General features: G+C 45.4%; 1 protein-coding gene across 4 annotated transcripts in view; it reads left to right on the top strand.

Annotated features, from left to right (window-relative positions):
* Nucleotides 1–11,784: 11,784 nt before the first annotated feature.
* Nucleotides 11,785–23,189, top strand: part of LOC307234703 (galactosylgalactosylxylosylprotein 3-beta-glucuronosyltransferase 1) — an 82,911-nt gene continuing 71,506 nt past the window's right edge. For all 4 annotated transcript variants that reach the window (XM_080006562.1, XM_080006563.1, XM_080006560.1 and 1 more), the window contains exon 1: nucleotides 11,785–12,300. The gene's annotated coding sequence lies outside the window, so the exon portion shown is untranslated. The remainder of the gene's footprint in view (nucleotides 12,301–23,189) is intronic.

Here is a 23,189-nt window from a genome sequence, read left to right as displayed (position 1 = left end):
TCACTGATGCTGAATAAAAAGCAGGTAACCGATTTGCACCAGTATCAGCAAATGGTGGGAAAATCTAAATTCATTTTCGAAAATAAATGTGGAATCTAAAATGTTTTTTCATTATTTGAGTATTATTCCTTCTTTTCTGTTCTGGAGCAAAGTGGAAGCCGAGTCGTCGTTAATATCCATGTCATGAATTTGTCATGAAATAATCGCATGGACATTGCATGAAGGTCACCTAAACGGTAGGTTCAGGTTTTTGTTAAAAATGCTGTCAAAAAGATCATATAAGATAACATGAAATGATTTCCCTCTGTATGAGCGTAGCTATTCAAGCGTTATGCTGAAAATGATCTTGAACGTGTCACATTTTATGTCGATTGAGCTGCATCTCTCATTTAAATGCTGAGGCGTGCATATCTCATACGGGCCGGTCGATCTCCGCATCAATAAAGCGGATTGAATTACTGTTTTAACCTCATTGTCCTCTCCCGGATATTCTGGCTTCAATCTCTCTGGCTGTTATGTGAGCAAGGTAGCGGCATCGCCCCGAGAACACTGAAGGAGCTAAAGTGAATCCAGGATGATTGCAAATGACACTTCTCCCTCTGACACCTTGGAAAGGCAACAGCAATTTGCCTCAATATCGGAGAGCCATTTGTTTGTGTGAGAGAGAGAGAGAGAGAGGGGGGGGGGGGAGATCGAGAGCGACTGGGAGTGCATATACACCAGGGCTTTGTCTGACAAAGCCTCTGATTCTTTTGGCAAGCCGAGTCTTGGGGAATTTTTAACAAATGTGGCAGTCGTCCAACAGCGCGAATCTTCATATTACTACACGACTCTGAGACCTTGGGCTGGATTTTGCTCAGAACGGCTCGCTCCATGACCGGTGACTCCAGTCCATGTGGAAGCATCATGTCCCTCATCCCAGCTCCCTCCAGCAAACTGAAAGGATGAGATCACTCTGGGACAGAGGCAAACAGCTTGCAGTTAGACTCTTGGCACGTAGCTCTACAGTCTGCTTTCGGAGATGGGACCTTTTTCTTGCCGTAAGGGCTTAGTAGTCAAACAAGGAAACTCACTTCAAAGACCATGTTTTGATTTTGATTTTTTATTATTTTATCAATTCAATTAGGTTGATAGAGAAGCTATTATGCACATGCCTTCAAGCGAAGGTCCCGGTAGCGATTGAAGATGCCATCCAACTAGATCATGTCAAACCCCCCCAGATTCATACCAGTTTATGGCAAAAAGACGACCATCTTTAGAGGCATGGTCTCCGGTACACATTATAACTCCCGGTGGTAAATAAAATCATCAGATTTGTTTTTGGAAAGGTCCTTCCCTTAGGAATTTGATTTTTAAACCACAAAGATGAAAGAAATTCTCTTCAGCAATTCGCTACTTGACTTCCTTAGCTACAGGGTTTTCACATCTGAGCAAGACCCAAACGTACACTATTTGCATCAGAGTAGCTCCATAGATTAATTATTTGGCTTATGGGTACATCTGAGATGTTTTTTTTTTTTTAATACTATCAGTGCTCATTTTTCCATTTTGTCCGAACAGTCATAAATCTGTGATGTGAAAATAGCGCCGAGTTCCGAGGTCATTCTGCCACATTACTGTGCAAATCCCAAACTACTCCAGGACACTGGAGGATTAGTATGGAGATTTTGGATGGGAATATGTAACATATGTCGGATGTGAGGTCTCTAATCACGCGTTGGCAGGGTTCGCGAATTCCTCATCTGTCCGCGTTTCCGTCAGCTGTGTCTAATAAGCGTCTGAAATGAGCTGAGCTTTGATCTCCTGATGAATCCAAAGTGCTGCATTCAAGACTCAAAACGTGTGGATTTGTCCGGCGCGTCATTCATTGGTTTCAAGGTGTCTTAGAGAGCGGCGTAGGGAGAAAATGTATTTTGGGTGGGCCAGTGCAAAATTGGGTGGTCCATCTTTTACCAGAACGGGGAGGGGGGACGGGGGTTACATAAGAAAACGGAATATAATCAAATAACCTTTTTCTAATATAAAAGCACATGGTCGCGCCGCGGGCACGAACGGTAGCGTCAGAGAGGGAACGATTAGGGTGCAGAGACGTGATTATTTTTAATTATATAGTTATGTTTATAATGATATATTGAGGTGTCCGGACCCCCCTGTCCCCCCCTGTAATTTCCGCCCCTGTCAGGCTCTGAAGGTGCTTATCGGCGGGTGAACCCGTGTCAGGCTGACGGCGAGAGAATGCTGGCGCCGGGGAGCAAACGATTACGTTCCGGAGAGACGGAGAATTCAGACAACTTGTTTCAATTCGTCCGGTTCCATGAATGAAGCTTATATTTATTTATTTTCTTACGAAAACTGTACATTTTTTGTAACAAAATACATTTTGATCAAACTTGGCTGCGTGGACCTGAGTACCAAGAAGGCCCACCTCGGCCTACCCACAGCTACGTGCCTAGTCTTAGAATGTTCCTTCATTTGCAACCTTCTACACAAAGCCCCATGTGCCACCCCCCATGTGTCCACAGTGAATAGTTCTCTATACGTATATGGAGTAAACACGGTATGCAATCCAGTTATTGCCATGCCTTGACATACCGTTGCTCTTACCATGAAAAAAACATATTTGCACAGAAGAGGTTTTTGATCGAGAATAAATATTGGAAGTCACATCCACCTCAGAGATAAGTACATTCAGGGGCAAACTAACAAATAATGGATTGTGCCGCTAATAGCGCCATGAATTGTGCATCAATTGCGCCCGCTATCTGTGCCGTCTCGACGGCCAATTCACAAAAGATATTGCCCTAACGATATGCCGGCGCAAACACGCCCCATAAAGTCATCTTGATTGCAACGATCCATGCGGCAAAGTAAATAATCTCTGTGTAAATTCTAGTTCTGACTCACTCTTAATATTACAATGTAGAAATGATGACAGTTGATTTTATGTATTTTACTCTACAAAGTTCAGGGCTGCTGCACCATGGCCTGCGGAGCTGTCCATGGTCCTATGAGGTTTGATGCCATCTGTGGTTTAGTGCCAGTTTTGACAACTATATCGCATTTACCTTTGACTTTGAGTTGTTTTTTTCCGATATCTTTTGAGTTTAATAGGAATTATAGAATCGTTTTTGTCAACGTTTGTAATGCCTCTTTGTACAAAAAATGATTCACAGTTTCAATAAGCGGCTTTCAGAGTACGTTTTGAAAACCACCCCGGACTGCTGCCTGTTCTGCTACCTACAGATGTTGTGATAGTCTATATGCGCCGGTTTTAGCGGCCACAAAAGCAACACAATCGCTTTGTGAATTCGCCCCTTGATCTCCTACATGAATGGAAATAACAGGAAATACGCAGAAAAAAAAATTACTTAACTAACAAGAACATAATAATTTGTAATCTGCCCCTGTCTCCAAAGCACAAGAAAAAACACAAAACACATTTCCCTGAACCAGTACATTTCATAGATACTAATAGAACGATGAAAAACATGCATCCATTGCTTTCATTTTATAATGAAATTAATGAAACGAATTTGATTTCAATACTTTCATATCCAAACAAATAAAGAATTATCTTATATATACATAGATCAGGGGTCTCAAACTCAATTCACCTGGGGGCCGCTGGAGGTAGAGTCTGGGTGACGCTGGGCCGCATCAAGTATTCCACAAAAAAGGGGTTTTAAGTATTCCAAACAAAAGTACAACTGATCCAATCTTCTCAATCTTTATTTATAACAGTTCAGAACATGAACGGTTCTTCAGAAGACAGGCTTCTCTTGCCGACTCCTCGCTGCCAGAGACCTGGCAGCTCTTCCTCTTACACAGCTGAGCCACATTTGGCTTGAGGGAGGAAGCAGTTGAGACCCTCAGTACGGCTTTAAGATGCTCATCAGTAAGTTTGGACCTGTACTTTGACTAATTAAAGTTCAAGGCGGAGAAGAGCTTTTCACATAGAGAGGTCCATGTTACTCCACCCGTCTCAATTGTTAACATCAACCGCATTGTCTCATGGTTTATATCTTTAAATTTCTTGCTCTTTTTGATTAAACTGTTCCTGGTAAATTCGTTTCCTTTTGCACACATATCTGTCCTTTTTCCTTGTCTTGATTTCTCTTGTAATAATAATCTATAACTTCTCCTTTATGATATTCAGGTTCTAACCACCATTTGGCTTTTGTTCTTGCCGCCCATCTCATTCTATATGCTATCCATGCATTTATTTTCCCTTTCCTACTGCAACACTCTGATGTCTTTATTAGGTCACTGATTACTTTTGTTGAGTCCGTCCACTTCCTGAGTCCTCTGCACCTTGCACTGGGTGACAGGATATATTTTCCTTCCACTTGGTGTCACTCCGCAATCACGTTTCAACCGAGTGACTAACGTTGCTAATTCGCGTTGGCTAACTTGTCAACAAACACCACCGGAAGCTGTCACAAGCCTGAGCTGTGGTAGCCCATAAGTGATAAGAACATATGAAACGCCCGGGGGAACAACTCACGCAACGACTCGTCAAAAAGGTGCGCGTGAGAAAAACGCGGGGGCCGCACTAACACTAAGCTTTGACGTAAAGTAGGGGGCCACAAAATATCATCCCGCGGGCCTCAATTGGCCCGTGGGCCACGAGTTTGAGGCCCATGACATAGATGATCCTGAAAATGATTTATATCGTAATGAGTAGTATCAAGTCAGACTTTATTCACTAGTCATGCATTATGACCATGATATATTGGACGCAATGGTCGTCGGGAATTATCTCTTATCTATTAGCTCCTCACCTAACTCAACTATGCCATTCATATTCCAAAACCGGTTTACTTTTAATTCTCGATCGCATGAACGAACGCTGAGCTCGCAAACAACCTTGATTTTCGTCAATGTGTAGTTTCCAAGTCTTCCCTCAGGGGGCGCTATCTGCCGTTGGTCGTCCGATTGTTCGGGACGGTGCCTTAGAGCGCGAGCAAAAAAAAAAAGATCGTTTGAGCGGTTGTCAAACACAACTCTGCGCTCGATCTCCTCGCTTGTTTGGGCTGATGAGAAGATTAATTCCACCACATCAGAAAAATGGGAAAATAAACAAACAAAACTCCAGACACTCCAGACACCTACCGTGGAGAGTCAATCAAAACCGCTCGGCTGAAAAACGTCAAAGTCCTCTGGAAAGTCCTCTGGTTGTTTTGTGTTTTGTGTTTTATATTTTTCTTTCTTGCAGCAAAGGAGCTTGTTATGTGTCGAAACACAGATGTTGAAAAGATACGGCAGCTCTCTGAAGGGTGACTATATGAAAAGCAGACTCTACTTTAGCTGCGGGCCTGGGTTCCATCAAAAGATCGTATAATATGTGTAGCATCGCATAACCTTTCAGTTTGGCATCATTTTACTTGTTTACAGCTTCAATCTTCAAGCTGACAACTGCAAGCGGGGTTATCTTTTAACTGACTGCAGCCATTTGCTGATGCATGCTGATAGAACTCCATGCTCCCTGGCACGGAAAGAGCATCATTATCTGCCGTAACACCGCATGAAATTACACCTTTTTGCCATTTCTGAATCGTCACATATTATCCTATTATTCACCCAGGAAATAAATACAGTATGTGACATTCCGTGACCAAAAGTAAACACCACTATTATGACTGATTTGTGATTCCTGGAACTGTAAAGTGCAAAGAAAACCTTTAGAACTTTAATAAAGCGACACTACAATATGCTTTGTAAGGAAACGCATCATTAACTTTTTGTTAGCCAAGCTATAGACCGATCAGCCGCAACATTAAAACCACCACCAACATAATAACCGCTAACGTTGTGTGGCTCCCCCTCGTGCCACCAAATCAGCTCTGACCTGTTGAGGCATGGACTCCACAAGACCTCTGAGTGTGTGCTGTGGTGTCTGGCAAATGGTGGACAGGGGTCAGCATGGTCACTCTGACCGGTCTGAGGCTCAAAAGCCCCATACGCAGCAAGCTGTGATGCACTGTGTGTTCTGACACCTTTCTATCACAGCAGCATTAACTTTTTCAGCAATTTCTGCCACGGTAGCTCTTCTGTGCGATTGGACAAGAAGTCTTTGCTCCCCAAGCGCATCAGTGAGCCTTGGGCACCCATGACGCAGGTTCACAGTTGTCCTTCCTTGGATCACTTTTGGTAGGTACTAACTACTGCATACCGGGAACACCCCACAAGACCTGATGTTTTGGAGATGCTCTGACCCAGTCGTCTGGCCATCACAGGTTGATCCTTGTCAAAGTCGCTCAGATCCTTACGCTTGCCCATTTCTCCTGCTTCGAACACATCAACTTCAAGAACTGACTGTTCACTTACTGCCTAATATATGGAACAAGATGAGCAATTTTCTTCACTTCACCTGTCGTATATATATATAGAGCAGTGCAAATGTGCTCGCTAGTCTATCCCGGCCGCTAGTTGAACTCTGGCGACGCAGGTTAAGATCAATAACTTTCGAGGAAGTTATATTGAGGGCCAAATTAGCACAGTGACTTAATCACTGGGTAAATATTTTGATCCGACAGTGGCAGTTGGTCTCTATTTCTCAGCATTAGCGAAAACATTTAAAGAACATTAATAACCATTACCCCTGCTGGCGGTACAGACAACCCAGACGCCCTAATTGCCCAATGAGCGGTCAGCTCCATCAAGGCCTGTTTTCACCACTCATTAGGAGGGTGGCCAAAATTCTGTTGGATGAAGGAGATGAATGGTGAGTAGGGTTGCATTTATCTAGTCCTTGTGGTATTAAAGAAGATTGGTAAGGGGGGGCGTGTCGCTGGGGCTGTCAGGCGGACACGTACGACTAAAGATGTTTTGCTCAGTTATTGTGTCCGATGACGGTTGGTGGTGTTCCATGAACCAATCCGTCCGCTTCCTCTCCCATGGATGACTCATGACTTGGCCTATATCATTCTACGCCTGTTCTGCACTGTGCGTGGGCTCGCACTCTGCCCACTATTCCCTCGCTAAAACTAAAAGTACGCTCACCGTGAAAGGTCTGCCGGACGGGTCGCTGTAACCACAAACCTGTGGTCATAATATCACACCATAATAATAGAAGCTATTTGCATTATCTACATTTACAACCAAAGTATGTCTCTGCCAGGGTTTATGAATATCCTTCCTCCACTGTGACAGGAATCAAACACCGCCTGCTGCGCGGATCCAGAAACTGTCGATCTCTGATTCGATGGCCTCAGAAACACGGCCTGATTCAACGACAGCCCTTCTCTGTCCTCCTCCTCAGCCTCCCCGCTGCTGCCTGAGACAGCTGTTGGGCGGAGAAGCGCTGGCCCCTCGCCACGCCGCTGTGGGCTCTTGAAAACCTCATAAACCTTGTCGCGTCTGCACTCACGGTGCATCTGCCCCATGAATGAAACCGTTAATCTCTCTATTGAGTTATGACACTCATATGGAGGGTTAGCCTGACGCCCGGGCACAGGTTTATTCAAAAGTGACTTGCACGGAAAATGAATGTGTGAGTGCATATCTGGCAAGTGTTATTCCGCTGTAACTGCGTGTGGTGGGTCTGTGTGTGCGTGTGTGTGTGTGTGTGTGTGCCTTACCTCTCTGGGGCTAATGCTGCCAAGGGACAGGCCCACACCCATTTGACATAATTTCCTGCATACTGCATGAGTGTGACTTGTAAATACGATGACAACTGACCAACAAGTCCAAAGCCTGGACCACAACCCTCTGCCTGTGTAAATACTGTGTGAAAGAGTCAAGAGACAACTCCCCTTTGAAAATGAAGAATACTTTAACCACGCTAAATGCAATGGGATTGTATGGATTTTGTTGTATCTGTTGTTTAAAAAACAATTTGTCCAGAGTGAACAATTCTTTTAAATGACTCAGGGGTCAGGAGTAAATCTGGCAAAAGAGTGAATCTTCCATTCGCAAAGTGAAAATAATTACTGCAGACTAAATTAAAGTCTCAGGCAACAACAAAAAAAAAGGATCCGAGGCATTTGGCTGGATTAAATGAACGGCGAAAAATTGAGCAAATCTATTTACTGAGTGCAGAGCCGAGTCTCAAAAAAGACTAAAATATGCAACTAGAAACAACAGACACCTGTTTTCTGCACACTCACCAGCTAGATTACAGCTCTCGTCTCGTCGGGGTCACGCATTTGTTACTCGGTATTGGATTGCCATCGGTTTGCCTTCTGTATCCATCAGTCCTGTGGAGCACTTGTGGAGGTCACCGTGGTGACGTGCTCACTCCCGAATAACGATGCAGCCCAAGGCCAAAGGACGCGGGGCGGCTATCATGGGAGATATTATTGGGCGAGCCACCTGTCCATGCATCAATTTTATGTCTTCATAACCATCACACACAAACACCGGATCATTCATCCACGTGGGATAATGGTTATAGTGACGCTGCTTTGTTTAGAGAGGCAAAGGGCCATCGCTGTTCCATCCCATAGTGCTGCACGGGCTATCTGGTTCGTCCAGGAGGAATAAAAAAATGTGTTATCGTGCTTCTATTCGTCCTCTCTTTGATTATGCACCGGCCTCCGTGTCACCCCAAAATTGATTCTACGGCGGAGCCACGCAGGGAAATAATGTGCCGCTTGTGTTATCCCATTATAATCTGTTAAATTAGGGTCGTTTACTAATAATCTCATGAGCCGAATTAAAGACAAAACCCATGATGCTTATAAACCGTCTCTACCAAGTCAATGAACTCAAATGATTCAGTGATTGATCAGTTACAGAATGAGTTAATGCCTTTGCAGGACTGCATCTGTGGGTGTTGGCGATGCTCATCAATCAAAAGCAGCAGAATGAGGCGAGTGTCTCGAGTAAATCAAGGAGCCAGGGAGTGGATTGGGGCGATTGGGGGTGGGGTGTGGGGGTCTTTTAAGAGATTGCTAATTATGTAAATTTGGCAACTTCTGTTGTTTGTTCAGCCCCGATAAATGCATATTTGATAAACAATCCACTATGTGATTGTTCTTTGCTGAGCCGTGTCAGGTGACAGCCCCCTACTTCAAAGTTAATCACAACATTTGACATTAAAAGGGCCGCCGATGGGGGCAACATGCTCAGCCCGCTTTAGGCAGAGGCAACATATCAGGGCCCCTTCCATCTGCTGCCATTGCCCTCTGTGTGTGTGTGTGTGTGTGTGTGCGTGCGTGCGTGTGTGTGTGTGTGTGTGTGTGTGCATGGGAGAGGGGGGCTTCAGATGCAATCCTTATCCTCCATTCAACTCCAGCGTCCCTCTGCTCCTCTGTTCTTCCCGTTATTAGGCCTGAAAAGACACGGCAGGTGGCTTGTGGGAAAAAACAAAAATCACACTCCTCCAAAGAACCAAGAGACTCCACCCACAGTGTCAAAGCTGAAACACATCCCAACACACTCCAGACACACACAACCCACAAAATCCTCTTCATCCGCCGCTTCGGTTAACGGTGTGTGCAGGCCCCGTAAAAAAAAAAAAAGAAGGAATAACAGCAATAGACGACTCCTGATGGACCGGGTAGATATGGTGCAGCGGCTGCTTGGCATGTCATTACGGCTCCTGTGTGCGAGCAGCAAGACGGAGAGCAGTGCAGCCGGGCTGCTGCTTGGATGGACAAATCATAATCGCAATCACTTTGTTCCGCCAAGTACATCTTCATACAGGAGGAATTTGTCGCGGTGAGGACTGTACGTACGTTTCCGTGCAGACGGTCCAGCCTTATAAAGTCTGAAAAAACGAGATAATAACCAGCCAAATATTCAGAAGTAGCCCAAAATACAGAATAGAAATAGTTATACGTACAAAAAATATATACAAAATCTGACAACAGAAAAAACAACTTGATTTTAACGTGAAAAAAGGATGCATTTGGAAATAATAATCAAATTAATTCCCACACAAAAACGGAACAGAATCCTTTGCAGACAGCCTGATATTCCATAATAACTCTATTTTTCCGGTGCTTCCGATTTGAATAGCGCTCCACACAGCAGCTCACCCACCAAGCAGAACCGCGTTGACCCCGCCCGAACCATCCCGTAAACGCTCCCATCGAGCCCCCATGCGAAAGCTTCCTCATACTTTTCTAGATGCGGCCCACCCCGAATCGTAGGAGCCCGAGCCTCTGTGGCGGGACGACGCCAGAAAATACCGGCATGGCACTCGGCAGCAAAATATCGCACCCGGCCGCCAGATCAACCCCCGGGGCTCTTTCTTCACGCCGTTCGGGGCTTTTATAAGTTACAATGTGGGGCGGCGTCAAGCGACGTAAAGGCGAGAGATCGATGGTTCGGACCTTTTCCTGTTCACAAACTTCTGTCTGCGCAAACAAACTGTTCATTGAAGACAAGTTGTATGAGGTTGTCTTTCGAAAATATGGGTCCCGGTGTGAGAACGCGCACGCGCCCCCGCCGGTGCGCACACACAAGCACGCAGGCGCGCACACACAAGCACGCACACAGAAACAAGAGTGCCTTGGCTGGTGGAGGCGACGCTTGGTTGATGTTAAGTCGCTCCAGACGCTGTCTCAGCTCGCAGCAGACAGGCTCCTTATTCAGTGTCAGGTCAGTTTTTTGGGTTTTTATTTTTTTTATTGTTGTTGTTTCTTTCAAGGCTCATGGAAATTATTGTGGGGAAAGAATTGCCAGGGTGTAAGCCCGCGTCAAACCCCGACCACGAACGTTTAAAAAAAATAAAAATAAATGAAAAAAAATCGAATATCATACTATCCTGAGCGGCGGCGGCGGCGTCTCGCTTGATTGAAGCCCAGAATATTCATAATTCAGGATGGACGTTATGTGCGGACGGCTCGTTTCCAAAAGTTGACACGGAGCGAGGGAGCGGGGACATTTGAGGAAAATCGAAAAAAATGATTTGAAGGGAAACGAAGACGACGTCCACTTCAGTCTGCTCCTCTTCTCGCCATCAATAACATGTTCTCTCTCTCTCTCTCTCCCTCTCTCTCCCTCTCTCTCCCTCTCTCTCCCTCCCCCCTCCAGTGCTGCAGCAGCCCACCCTGCTCTGAGCCTTAATGGTACATGCCATTATGGGTGGGTGGGTGGGGGAGGGAGGGAGGGTGGAGGGGTGGTCTCAATGGTGGGAGGGAGGGAGGGAGGGAGGGGGGGGATGATAGTTTTGTCCCCTCGCATAAGCACATTCACAGATGTCTCCCCACGGGCCGAGCCGCCTCACCCGCTAGCGACGACGGAGAGAGAGAGAGAGAGAGAGAGAGAGAGAGAGAGAGAGAGGGAGAGAGAGAGAGAGAGAGAGAGGGAGAGAGAGGGAGAAGGAGAGAGATAGGGAGAGAGAGAGAGGGAGAGAGAGGGAGAGGGGAGAGGGAGAGAGAGGGAGAGAGAGAGGGAGAAGGAGAGAGATAGGGAGAGAGAGAGAGAGGGAGAAGGAGAGAGAGAGAGGGGAGGGAGAGAGAGAGAGGGAGAGAGGGAGAAGGAGAGAGAGAGAGAGAGAGGGGAGGGAGAGAGAGAGGGAGAAGGGGAGAGAGAGAGAGGAGAGAGAGAGAGGGGAGGGAGAGAGAGAGAGGGAGAGAGGGAGAAGGAGAGAGAGAGAGAGAGAGGGGAGGGAGAGTGAGAGAGAGAGAGAGGGAGAAAGAGGGGAGAGAGAGAAATCTTGGGACAGTGAATGGCGATAAAGTAGAGAGAGGGGGGGGGGCAAAGAGAGAGGCACAGACAGAGCGGTGGAAGGGAGGGAGGACGAGAGAGAAAGAGGGGGAGAGAGAGTGAGGGGGGGGAGCAAAGAGAGAGAGAGAGGGGTACAGACAGACAGAGCGGAGGGAGAGAGGGAGGGAGAGGAGAGAAAGAGCGCATACGTCGCCAACGCCACTTTGACATCCCTCACGCCGCGTGCGAGCACCAGCCAGGAGGAGGACTGGAAAGAAGACGAAGAAGAAGAAGAAGAAGAAGAAGAAGAAGCAGCATAAAAACCTGGGAGCTCTCCTCTCCTCTGCCTCCCCCCCTCCTCCCCCTTTCCCCCCGTTCCTTCCGTCGCTCTCCTCTCGCTCGTAATCACCCGGAGCCCGCAGACGCCTGTCAGCCGGCGTGGCGGAGGAGAACGGAGGGATGCTGCGAGCGCCGCCTCCCCTCTTCTGACAAGGGACGGGGACGAGAGAAAGAAGTGGAAGAAGAAGAAGAGGAGCCGAGAGAGAGGCACGACACAGCGAAAAAAAAGATCGGGGGGATAAGAACAACAACAACAACAACAACAACAACAAAACAACAACCTGGGATTGTAGGATGAACGGGGAGTCCTTCTGCCGCATGCGCTGGGAATAGCAGTTTTGGACGCCGGAGTCTCTGAATAAGGTAAAGAAAAAAGAACCACAGCGTTCACATCAACAGCCCCGCCGCCGCCGCCGCCGCGCACGGCTCCATCATTTTCCCTTTATTTTATTTTATTTTTTTCGTTTTTCTTTTCGGGGGTGATCGGCTCCAGACTAAGATCCGAGGGGGGGGGGGGGGGGGCACTTGAACGCGTGCACGCTCGTGCTCGAGCGGAGATGAAGCAATCCATGCTGATCGCCGACGGAAGGAGCGATTGCCGTCTTTGTCCTCGTGCTACTGCCGCTGCTTCTGCTGCCACTGTGTGCGTGTGCGTGCGTGCGTGGTGCGTGCGTGGTGCGTGCGTGCCTCCGCGCGTGCGTGTGCGCGCCGTGCAAGTGCCGGAGGAGAGAGAGAGAGAGAGAGAGAGAAAATCTCTGCATGTGTTGCAAAGCTGCAGAGAGGAACCAGTGTGAGCTGTAGGATGGAGGGAGGTGGTGGGGGTCGATATCCGCCTGATGAAAGCCGCCGTTGATAATCCCCCCCTGATGAGTAGTTGGGCGCTGAGATGGCACAGGCAGGGCAGGCGGAGGCTCCCCGCTCCGTCCCCCCCCCCCCCCCCCCCCCCGCTCGGACCGAGGACCAGAGGCCGAGGAGGGGACGAGACTCAGGTCACAGGAGCTCCGTTGACCGGCCGCGGCTCCTCGGTTCGATCGCTTCATCACCTCCATCCCAAAATGAGCGCGGCGACGATGACAATCGCTCCCAGGTTGGACGGGGTGGGAGGGGAGCAGAACGCGACCTTCCTTCTCAAGCCGAGTCTGACAGCACACTTACTTTCAGCGGTGACTCTGGGGAAGCCTCCTTCTCCGCCTCCTGCTCCTGCTCGCCCCACACGGAAAACAAGAACAACAAGCGAAGCCTTGCCTTGCTCTCGGTCGGTGAAAAAGGAAAAGCGTGAGTTGAAGTTAACACGGCCGTAAAACATTAGCCCTGGGTTTCTGACAGCAAGCACGGGCAAACAGATAGAACAACCTCCCCGGCTCTGCAGGAAACCACGCTTTGGCCCGAGACAGGTGCACAAGCCTATGAAAACAACGGTCTAGTGCATCATTGGGAATTCCCCAATCGTGTCCGTGAAGGGTGATAATGGGGGCGATATTTTGTCGATCCGTGGCTAAGACAACAAATGAAATTGTGGTCACTCCCTTCCTCTATAATAATGTTAGTGCCCCCGGAGTTGACCGCTGTGTGCAAGTGCGTGTGCATTTGTGTTTATTGGAATGTACCAGCGAAGGCAATTCTGCCGCGTTATTGTGTAAATCATATTCGGGGGTGGTGCTCTTCAGCATAATAAACTTTAAAAAGCTATTAATAGAGCCTCATGGTGCTGTCAGTGGAAAGCCACGCTCCGTCTTTCTGAAACAGCACCAAGATTCCGGGCAGGAGTCCCAAGTCCCGTCCCCTTCCCGTGTGTCAGGACTCATCAGAGCCCAAACACCCCTCCCTGGAAGCCCTGAGTCGTCCAGTCCAAACACCATCAACGCCCCAGCGTGACATCACTCATATTGGACAAAAAATGCTTTCTCTCAAGCTCGGATCTGTACAAACACGTTGCGTCAGAGAGGGCCAAACGTCCTCCAAAGAACACAAAGTTACATCATTGAACACACCCCTTTTAACCATATGGTCCTGACTGAAATAGCTGTGCTCCTTCAAGCGCCTCAAAGAAGTTCATATTGAAAAGTGCCGTTCCCAAGTGGCGGTGAAAAACCCGAGTAGTGCTCTCGCAGTTGTACCCGATGAGGTATGCAGGGAATGCGGTAAAAAATAAAATAAAAAGGGACAAATCTCCATAAATTATTTCATCATGAAGTGAGTTGTGTCTCCTCACTCCACGGCATTTTCCACCGTCTCAATCCCCGGCGCACATGCGTGACGGCGGCAGTGGCAGCGGCAGCGGCAGCAGCAGCACCTGGCGCCCGCTGTTGGGCCTGTCGACCTCCATGCGGTGGGGCCGTGTTCCCAGCTGTTTTCTCGCATGGGTGCTAGCATGCTTCTGCAGCGTCCTGCTCCCTGTCCACACGTATATATTTTTGGCCCCCGCTTTGGCAACGTCAGCAAATAGCTCCCTGATCTCATTTATGGAAGGGGACGAGCCCGTCATTCTGTTTGTCCTTGTGGCGCTACCCACTCAATGGGCAGAGTGCTTATGGGACAAATGGGGGACATCTGGGTAATTTATAGAATGGATAAGAATGAAAGAAAAAATTGAAAATAATAGCGATTAATGATGACTGATATCAATTTTTAACTTTACTCAAATTTGACACTAAAGGAAGATTTTTCTATTCTTCAAGCAGAGCACTGAATCATATCGACACTAATCTTTATCAAAATGTATTTAACGGCATTTTCACCATAAACAAGCCGCCATCGCTCTCCCATTCCTTTGCACGGAGCAAGTTGCTTAGACAATGGAACATAAAATGTACATGAAATAATTATCATTGTGAGTGTTACTGACCTGATAACTTCACAGCCCTTAACTGAATTGAATTCAGTTTGACCGGGAGGAAATTCGGTTTGCCCTCATCTGACACTGTACAGCAGATAGTACTGTAAAGAACAAATGGGATAAAAAAATCAAACGAGTTCATGTAGCACAGTCTGATCAACGCGTAGGGTTCGTCTGTTTTTCGACCCGGGATTGACATTTGCTGTGTTCAAATTTGTAACAGTGACGCGAGAGAAAAGCGGCCTCTGAACCGAGGCGGCCATGTTTCGTAACGCTCTCAGCGAGGAAGAGCGTCCGGCGACAGAGGCTTACTGTCGACAAACAGCTGCAGTTGAGTGTTAAAAGTATTTTGAAGCTCTAATCCCTTGGACGAAGTGCATGTGTTTTGATGTCTGGTCAGCACACGTTTCAGATTTCAGAGGGTGGGTGGGTGGGGTGGGGGGTTGGGGGGGGGGGGGGGCGCTACTCTCTGCATGGGTGGAGGAAGAAGGAGGAGATGAGGGTACGCCTCTAGTTCACAAAATACACCGTTTATATTTTCTCCGAGCAGCGCCGCGCGTAGATGCGCATCGGATGTTTTGGGGATGCAGGCAGCCGCACAGAAGCGAACACACACACACACGCACATCACATCCCATCTCATCTCATTTAACACTGCGGTTAAATAGGAAATCCACCTCCGAATCTCATCCTACATTCCGGCTACATTCTCCGTAAGTAAAAGTCTCCCCTCCTCGATGGAGTTTGTGTATGGAAGGCCCATGCAAGGTGATAAATGGGGCCACTCCACCTGGTAAATATTCCCGCCATGAATATTAACCACGGTGACTTTTTCGGAATGATGCCACAGTACACTGATCTCTCTCTCTCTCTCGAGGATACATTATTCATATTGGTGACAGTAAAAGTAACTCAGTCAGTACGCCTCTTCGGTACTCGTACTTATTTTGGAGTGATTTTTTAAAATGGTGCTTTCTACTCCATTGCGTTTATCTTCAACACCTGCATGTGTTGTTCATTTTTAACTAAATGAGATTTTTGATGCAAGGGAGAGAGTCCTGATAATACCATCAAACCTGGACCGTCAACACATCATCAGCTTCACCGATAGAGGTTAAGGCTTCACTCTGAAACGTGAGATCATGATGTTTAGCAAGTACCTTTTACTATGAACTATTAACTGCAGTTGAACAGACGGCTTTTGCACAATGAAAAACTCTTATCCTCAGGATTAGGTGAAGGAGAATATCCTGCAGATGTAAATCCAGGTAGCAGATGTGCAGCTGTCTGGTTTTAGGTTCGTTTTTTTACCAGCTCAGGTAGCTTCACTGAGTAGACTTATTGTAGTTATTAGAGTAAGTCAAGAATACACTTGATCTCCACAGAGTAGCAAATATCTAATATCTAATATCTAATATCTAAGTGCAGCAACTAATGTACTTAGATGCCATTTCTACAGTACCTTCCATGACAAACCATAGACGTAGGTCATATTTTTATTTTTCAAAGTTATTTTCTTGGTTTATGATGGTGGGATAAGACTTATATAAAAGGGCAACACACGGAGGTCTTGAAGAAAGTACGCCTCTTTTCTTAACGGCTTATCTTCTTATTCTGGAAGTGCAGCAATTGAAGCCCTCCACCGCATTCTATATCACTTTTTGACCCAAGCGACAGCTTAACACCTGGCATCACGGCGGAATATGTCAAAAATTATGCTGTTGCATGACTCGAACCAATACCAAGGGCTGTTCCGAAGGCAAGGATCCCAACCCCTGCAGGGCACATGGACTTTTTTTAATGAAGAGCTTAGAAGCAAAGTCGTTTCAGAATCAGGCAAAGAACAATTTGTTGGCCTCCGCGCTACCTCCGTGGATTACGCTCCGCGGGGCACTTAAATTCTGTCTGGCTGCCCATTAAGACCGCTACGATTCTGGCTCATTAATGTCCTCCCGAGGTATTAGAATAAATGTGCTCCACAGACTCATTCTGGCAAGGGATCTGTACCTCCTAACCAGCAGCCCATCACCCTCCAGAGCCAGGGAGCTGTTTGCCTAAGACGCAATATGGAATTTTCCAGAAGCTAAAAGCAGAATTAGTCAAGAAGCTCAAAACAGAGGGGAGAGGCAGATCTTTATGGGTCCTAGGCATAGCACACATAAGCACACGCACAGTGTGTGTTCCACACATTTCGTGGAACATCACAATTTAATAAAAAACAGGCATCTGTGTTGGGTGGTTTAAACCGGAAGTCCCAGAATTCCATTCGACACTGGACTTAGGTGTTTAGGGTGTTTGTGAATGTTCATCCTTATCGAAAGTTCACTGACCGCAACTAACTCCGTTGCTTTATTGAATTCAGGTCGGCCGTCTTTCACCTCTTGCACATGCTTGATCTTTTCATCTTTTCCTGGAGAGGCAGCCCCCGCTACCAGCAATGGAAACAGTGTATGGAGAACCACATGCATAACACAAATATATTGAATGGCTGGTTTCCTATGTAAGTTCAAGCTAAAAATATGGGAAATATGGGATTTATTTTACAAAATATTCTTAGGGATTTTCACTTTAAATGACTATCACAATGAAAAAAAAAAAGAGGCCAGTATTATTCGATATAATTCTATGTATACTCATCCCTTCCAAAAAAACATAACTCGATTTTTTTTTTTGTCCTGGCATAACTGCTCTCAGTGTGTTCTTCTGGTTGCCGACGTGGAAAAGTGTCCCAAACACCTGCACACTAGCATTACATCGTACATATTGACGAATGGTCAATTGAGCACTGGGTCCCTCCCCCACCCGCCATTTTCCCCTCATGGATCAGGAAATTGGTCAGCCTATAATCATAATGAGGAGGCACAGCTTGTGTCTGGAGTAGAGTGTTGTGCTCCGCGGGGGGTGTATGTGCGTGTGGGAGGGGGAGGGGGTCCCGACTTAATATTGGAGGGACTGCTGGGTACTGGCTAGCAGCAGGTGGAGCCGGGCAGGAAGCTGAGATGATCATATGACACCATAACAGCTCCAGTTCCTTATCTGCAGCACCCTGAGGGGCTGCCATGACGCCGACCGGGATACTCACCCAAAAGTTACTCTCCTCGCCTCATAATGTCCTGTTGTATCGCTGCAGTGGAGCTGGTTGGGGAGAAAAAAAAATACACAAATTAAACTGGCGATAGTTGTTTTTTTTCATGATTGGAAAACAAAACTCACTTAAAGGGCTGAAGTAATAATAGCACTCCAGGTTCTCAGTCCACAGTTTTAGGGATGTCTGACTCACAGAATTACTACCTTGGTCTGCATCTTCACTTCAATGGGAAATCATATTGAACTATACACATGAAGAAATAGTTAAACCGTTATGCAGTTTACCTTATCTATGCACTTTACTGGAATGTAAGCTTTTGTGTACATGTGCACAATTAGTTTTGACGAGGCAGATAATGGTGATTTTTAATTATTTACATTTTGTTTTGTCATTTTTATTTTAATGTTTGTTTGTTTTTTGTTTTATTTTATTTTATTTTTATTTATGTGTTGTTTTATGAAGTGTTGTTATTATTATTATTATTATGATATTGTTATTTTTACAATAATAATAATAATAATAATTATTATTATTATAATTAATTAGCAAAAATCCTAGAAGGGTGGCATTAATAATCATTCGGAAATCTAGACATCCAATTGCCATGCGTGCCATGGGTTAGAGCTTTGATACAAATGACAACCACTGAGCATGTTTCAAATATACATACTTCGCCCAAATATACATACTACGCTCAAATATACATAGTACGCTCAAATATACATAGTAGACCGTTATTACACCGGTAATTATGCTGTGTTATGCTGTCAAAACGGGCTGGCATACATACATCAGCTGCAGGAGGAGATATTACAGTGCTCCAAACTCGGCAACCGCCACGTGCACGTTTTTTTTATGTGCGCGGCCTTTAGCTTATTCCAACGGCACGAGGCCCACAGCATTGTGGGAAAACAAGGATAATCTACAGTTATCCATCTCAGGGCTGTTCCGGTCGTTTCTAGCTCGTTGTTAATGAAAAGAAAAAAAAAAGTACTCTCAATATTTGTCACAGAGATTTAAGACGTATTTTGGACCCACTTATTTATCATACTTCCCTGCTGTTACCATTTCAGCATTGAGAATGAAATTGCATCTACTGATTTGAGAAGGTTGAATATGAAAAAGTCAACCCAAAACGAAGGCCCCCTGATAATACAAAATGAATGGTTTGAACTAAGCTCATGGATGAGCTAGCGGGATCCTTGAGCATGGGAGTGTAGTTTTATAAGTATTATTTCATGCACCGCACAACAATAAGCTGCATTGTTGTTGTTGTTTTTTTTCCTTTGGTGTGGAAGAAGAACACAAGCGCTCTCAATTACACCCCGGAGAAAATCCGACAGGCTTTGCCCAGTAAATCCCTCCGCATTTTAACAAGAACTAAGTGTCCGTCTTCCAGCGCAGCGAGGAAGAAAGGGAAACAGCCAGCGTACACGCTCGCAGATCAAGACAACACCGCACTGCGTGAGGGATCATCATCTTCCTCCATGTTGTTCTGACGAGGTTTCAACATAACAGATACTTAAACCAGCGCTTTACGCCGCGACACATGTTTCACTATGAAATAATCCCGCGGCACACTACCACAGCATTCTGTCAATCACTGAAAATGTGACACATGGGATGGTGCTTATTATCAGGGCCAAGCAATATTTAGTGATAGCGCAAGACTCGCAAACGATTCAGTCGCTGCGAACAAATCTTTCAAATGACTCGGGTGTTTGGAGTCATCACAAAGTGAAAACAATTACTGAAGACTAAATTAAAGTCTGAGGCAAAACATGTCGAGGCATTTGTAATAATTCCCGTTGAATAGAAATGATTTGCTCTTTGCATTCCACCAAAACAAATGACATTCTATTTTGTTGTCAGGATGAATTGATTCTTGAGAGAATTCCACTCAAAACCACCGACCGACTCTTTTGCCTCTCGTTCATCGTACACCAAGAGTCCCCCCCTCGCTCACTGTGCGAATGAACGAAGAGTAACAACTGTCCCTTACTCAAAAAAAGAGTCAAACCCTTCATCACCGCCAACAGTTCTATCTGTCAGTGTGAAACTTGATCTTGCTGGGATGAACAGCGACCTGCTGTTCTGGCCGCAACTAAGCAATTACAGCCTTTAGATATTGCAACACAAAAGCTCATTTCCATGATTCTTTTGTTTTGTTTTTAATAATGGAGTTAATAATATAATTCAACAGAATTTAAAAAAAAACGTGACACACCATCTCTCACGGTCGCTGCCACAACACAGCGACAGACAGATAGATAGATAGAAAGACAGCTAGATAAAGATATAGACAGACAGACAGACAGACAGACAGACAGACATACAGATAGATAGATAGATAGATAGATAGATAGATAGATAGATAGATAGATAGATAGATATAAAAAAAAACAAGAAAAAAGACAAGATAAAGACCCCTAAGAGAAATTCAGCAAAGAGATTTACTGTAAATAAGACATGCTGAAGGTATACAGTATATCATTACGATGGCTGGCAAAGTAGCGCGGGGGCAAAACGCCAGCGCTGTTACATTACGACATCCATTTTCTGAATGTTCCCCCTACCACTGAGACCAATCTGATTCACTAATCTGCCCCTCGAAAACACACCATGACAGTTAGTTTTTTGTTTGTGTGTGTGTGTGTGTTTTCTGCTTTTTTATTTCCATCCATCGGCGCAGAATTTGCTGAACTCATTTTCTGCCGCTGTGTAATCATCCTTGTGTGATGGTATGAAATGCGATTGGCAGGGAGAGCGAGAGGGCAGAGTCTGACAGGAGTTACTAGAGGTAACAGGAGACGGGTTTAACCCACGATGTGCTGACGGAGATGGATATCTACTTACAAGAGCAATATAAATACTCTAGATATTATTATTATTATTATTATTATTATTATTATTATTATTATTATTATTATTATTATTATTATTATTATATTAAAGTTATTTTGTTATATTATATTGTAAAAATAATTTGGTAATAATAAAATTATTAAAATTATTATTATTATTATTAGGGGTCCAGCCCACAGAATTGTTATTAATTATTATTTCTATTATTATTATTGTCTTTGGCATTTTTCGGTCTAAAAGTGTCTGGAACACGACAACCGCTGGAGCCACCGACACGGTTGAGGTCTCGTCAAGACTGGGACGCCTCAGACATGTTGTCGTTCAAGTTTCATCCATATCGATCCACATTTGGTGCAGGAATTGGTGGAAAACCGATGAAATTTGACCCGAAGTAGCCGAAACGTTCGTGCATCGCCGATACGCCAGGGTTTCACTTTCGGTCGGGAGGTGAAGAGAGGTGAGTTTGTAGAGTAGGGCGCTTTGTGACATCATCAGCCAATTCCTTATTTATGTGTGGATTTTGGTTCCGAACATCCATCATGCGAGCTGTGTAGTGTACATTCAATTACTCTGTAGTGGTTATAAACTGAGAGTGTGTAGGGGTCTGTGTATCGTCTTACCTGCTTGATGTCAGCAGGGCTTTTTGTTTGATATTTTATCTTTTTGGGGTTTTTTTTGTAAAAAAAAAAGCATAAAGTCAAGCTTCTGTATTACGTCATCATTGCCCGGAACGGCAGCAAACGGTCACATGTCCGTCATTGAGAATGCAGCTCTATTTCCACAGATTACGCAATGAGTTATAACAATGAGAAGTTCTGGTTTACAGGCAAACATGGACGGTTGTTTTAAAGACAGGTGGGTTGCGCTGTGTAGACCGCATAGTGGTTGCTCCACGAGATGAGCAACCAGGAGATGAAACAACTGTGGACAGTGAACCTGAACCTGAACCTCACTGAGCTCGTAAAATATATCACCTCAATGCTTTTCCAGCGTACAATTACTGGAAAAAGTTACTTTAACTCTATCGTTAAAGTTATTTTGGTAATGACAAATCTTTTTTATTTTATGTAGCCGTTACCACTTGTTTTAAAGGTACTACACAGAGCAGGCCAAACGGTAGCTTAATTAATTACCCCTTGGATTTCCTTAAGAGGTTCATGGTCGTCCGTGCTGCCCTTTTGGATGCCACGGTTTTGATGGTTAGCCGATGTGATTCTGGCTCTTGGGGTTTGGCAAAGGTTGGCTGTTTGCCTTCGGTACCTGTGTCTTTTTAATTCAGCACATCCCAATCTGGGGCGCCAGACCTTCCTGATAATCAAACATTGGTTCAAAAATATCCACATCCTATCAGAAGTTCAAATATGAATTGGAACAAAATCCATGACTTGTCTAAGTGGTTTACAAGCAAACATGGACAGTTGTTTTAAAGACAGGAGGGTTGCTCTGTGTAGAACGCATAGAGGTTGCTCTAGGAAACGAGCAACCAGGAGATGACAGACCGGGGGGAGCCCATGCAGCTCAATGTAAACTAGGAAAACCATGCTGCGTTTCAGAGAACCCGGAAAACTATAATACGAACCAAACATGACTGAACTCGACCCTGTGTATTGCTGCTGGCAGCTATATTTATTATTATTATTATTATTATTATTATTATTATTATTATTATTATTAATAATATTATTTATTATTATTTGTTAATTATTTTTATAGCAACCAGACAAGTATTTCCTCCACATGTAAAAGACTACTCGGACGTATCAGGAAGTCGGCAAGTCGCCAAGTCCGCCGCTGTCAAACAGCGTTACGAGTCACAGCTAGTGATGCAAGACTTGCAGACGATTCATTTGTGGCGACCAACTCTTTCAAATGACTCAGGAGTCAGTCCGTTAAAAGAGTCGGTTGTTGCCGCCTGAATAAATGAATCTTGGGAGAATTCAACTCAGGACTGGGCTGACTCTTCTGTCACTCGTTACCCCGACTGAATCAAACAAACAAAAAGTCGGGAGACAAATCTTTGCGACTGTGTCACTCGTACAGAGCCGAAGCTCCAAAAGGGGCCTAACTTTGATCACTAGTCATGGCGAGGTGTTGGAGGTGTCTTTTAAATCGTCATACTGGCATATACGTACCATCCAGCAGCCCTCGCCTCCGCCCCGCCCTGGCCTCCCCTTCGCACGCACACTATCTTTAAAAGAGAAGGAGAGACCGGCAGCTTCTTCGCAGTGGTGAAAAATCCAGCTGATTTCCAACATTGATTTCATGTCAAAAGCAATAAAGAACGGGGTGACCTGTTCGGGGGAGTCTGCCGAGCGCGACGAACTGTATTAATAGTTCTGAAACAATTGTGGACAGTGAACCTGAACCTGAACCTCACTGAGCTCGTAAGATATATAACCTCAATGCTTTTCCAGCGTACAATTACTGGAAAAAGCTACTTTAACTCTATCGTTAAAGTTATTT

Source organism: Zeus faber, assembly GCF_960531495.2.
Source record: "Zeus faber genome assembly, chromosome: 9".
Classification (NCBI taxonomy): Eukaryota; Metazoa; Chordata; class Actinopteri; order Zeiformes; family Zeidae; genus Zeus; species Zeus faber.
The sequence above is the reverse complement of the archived record's forward strand: the minus strand, read 5'-3'. Positions and strand labels throughout refer to the sequence as shown.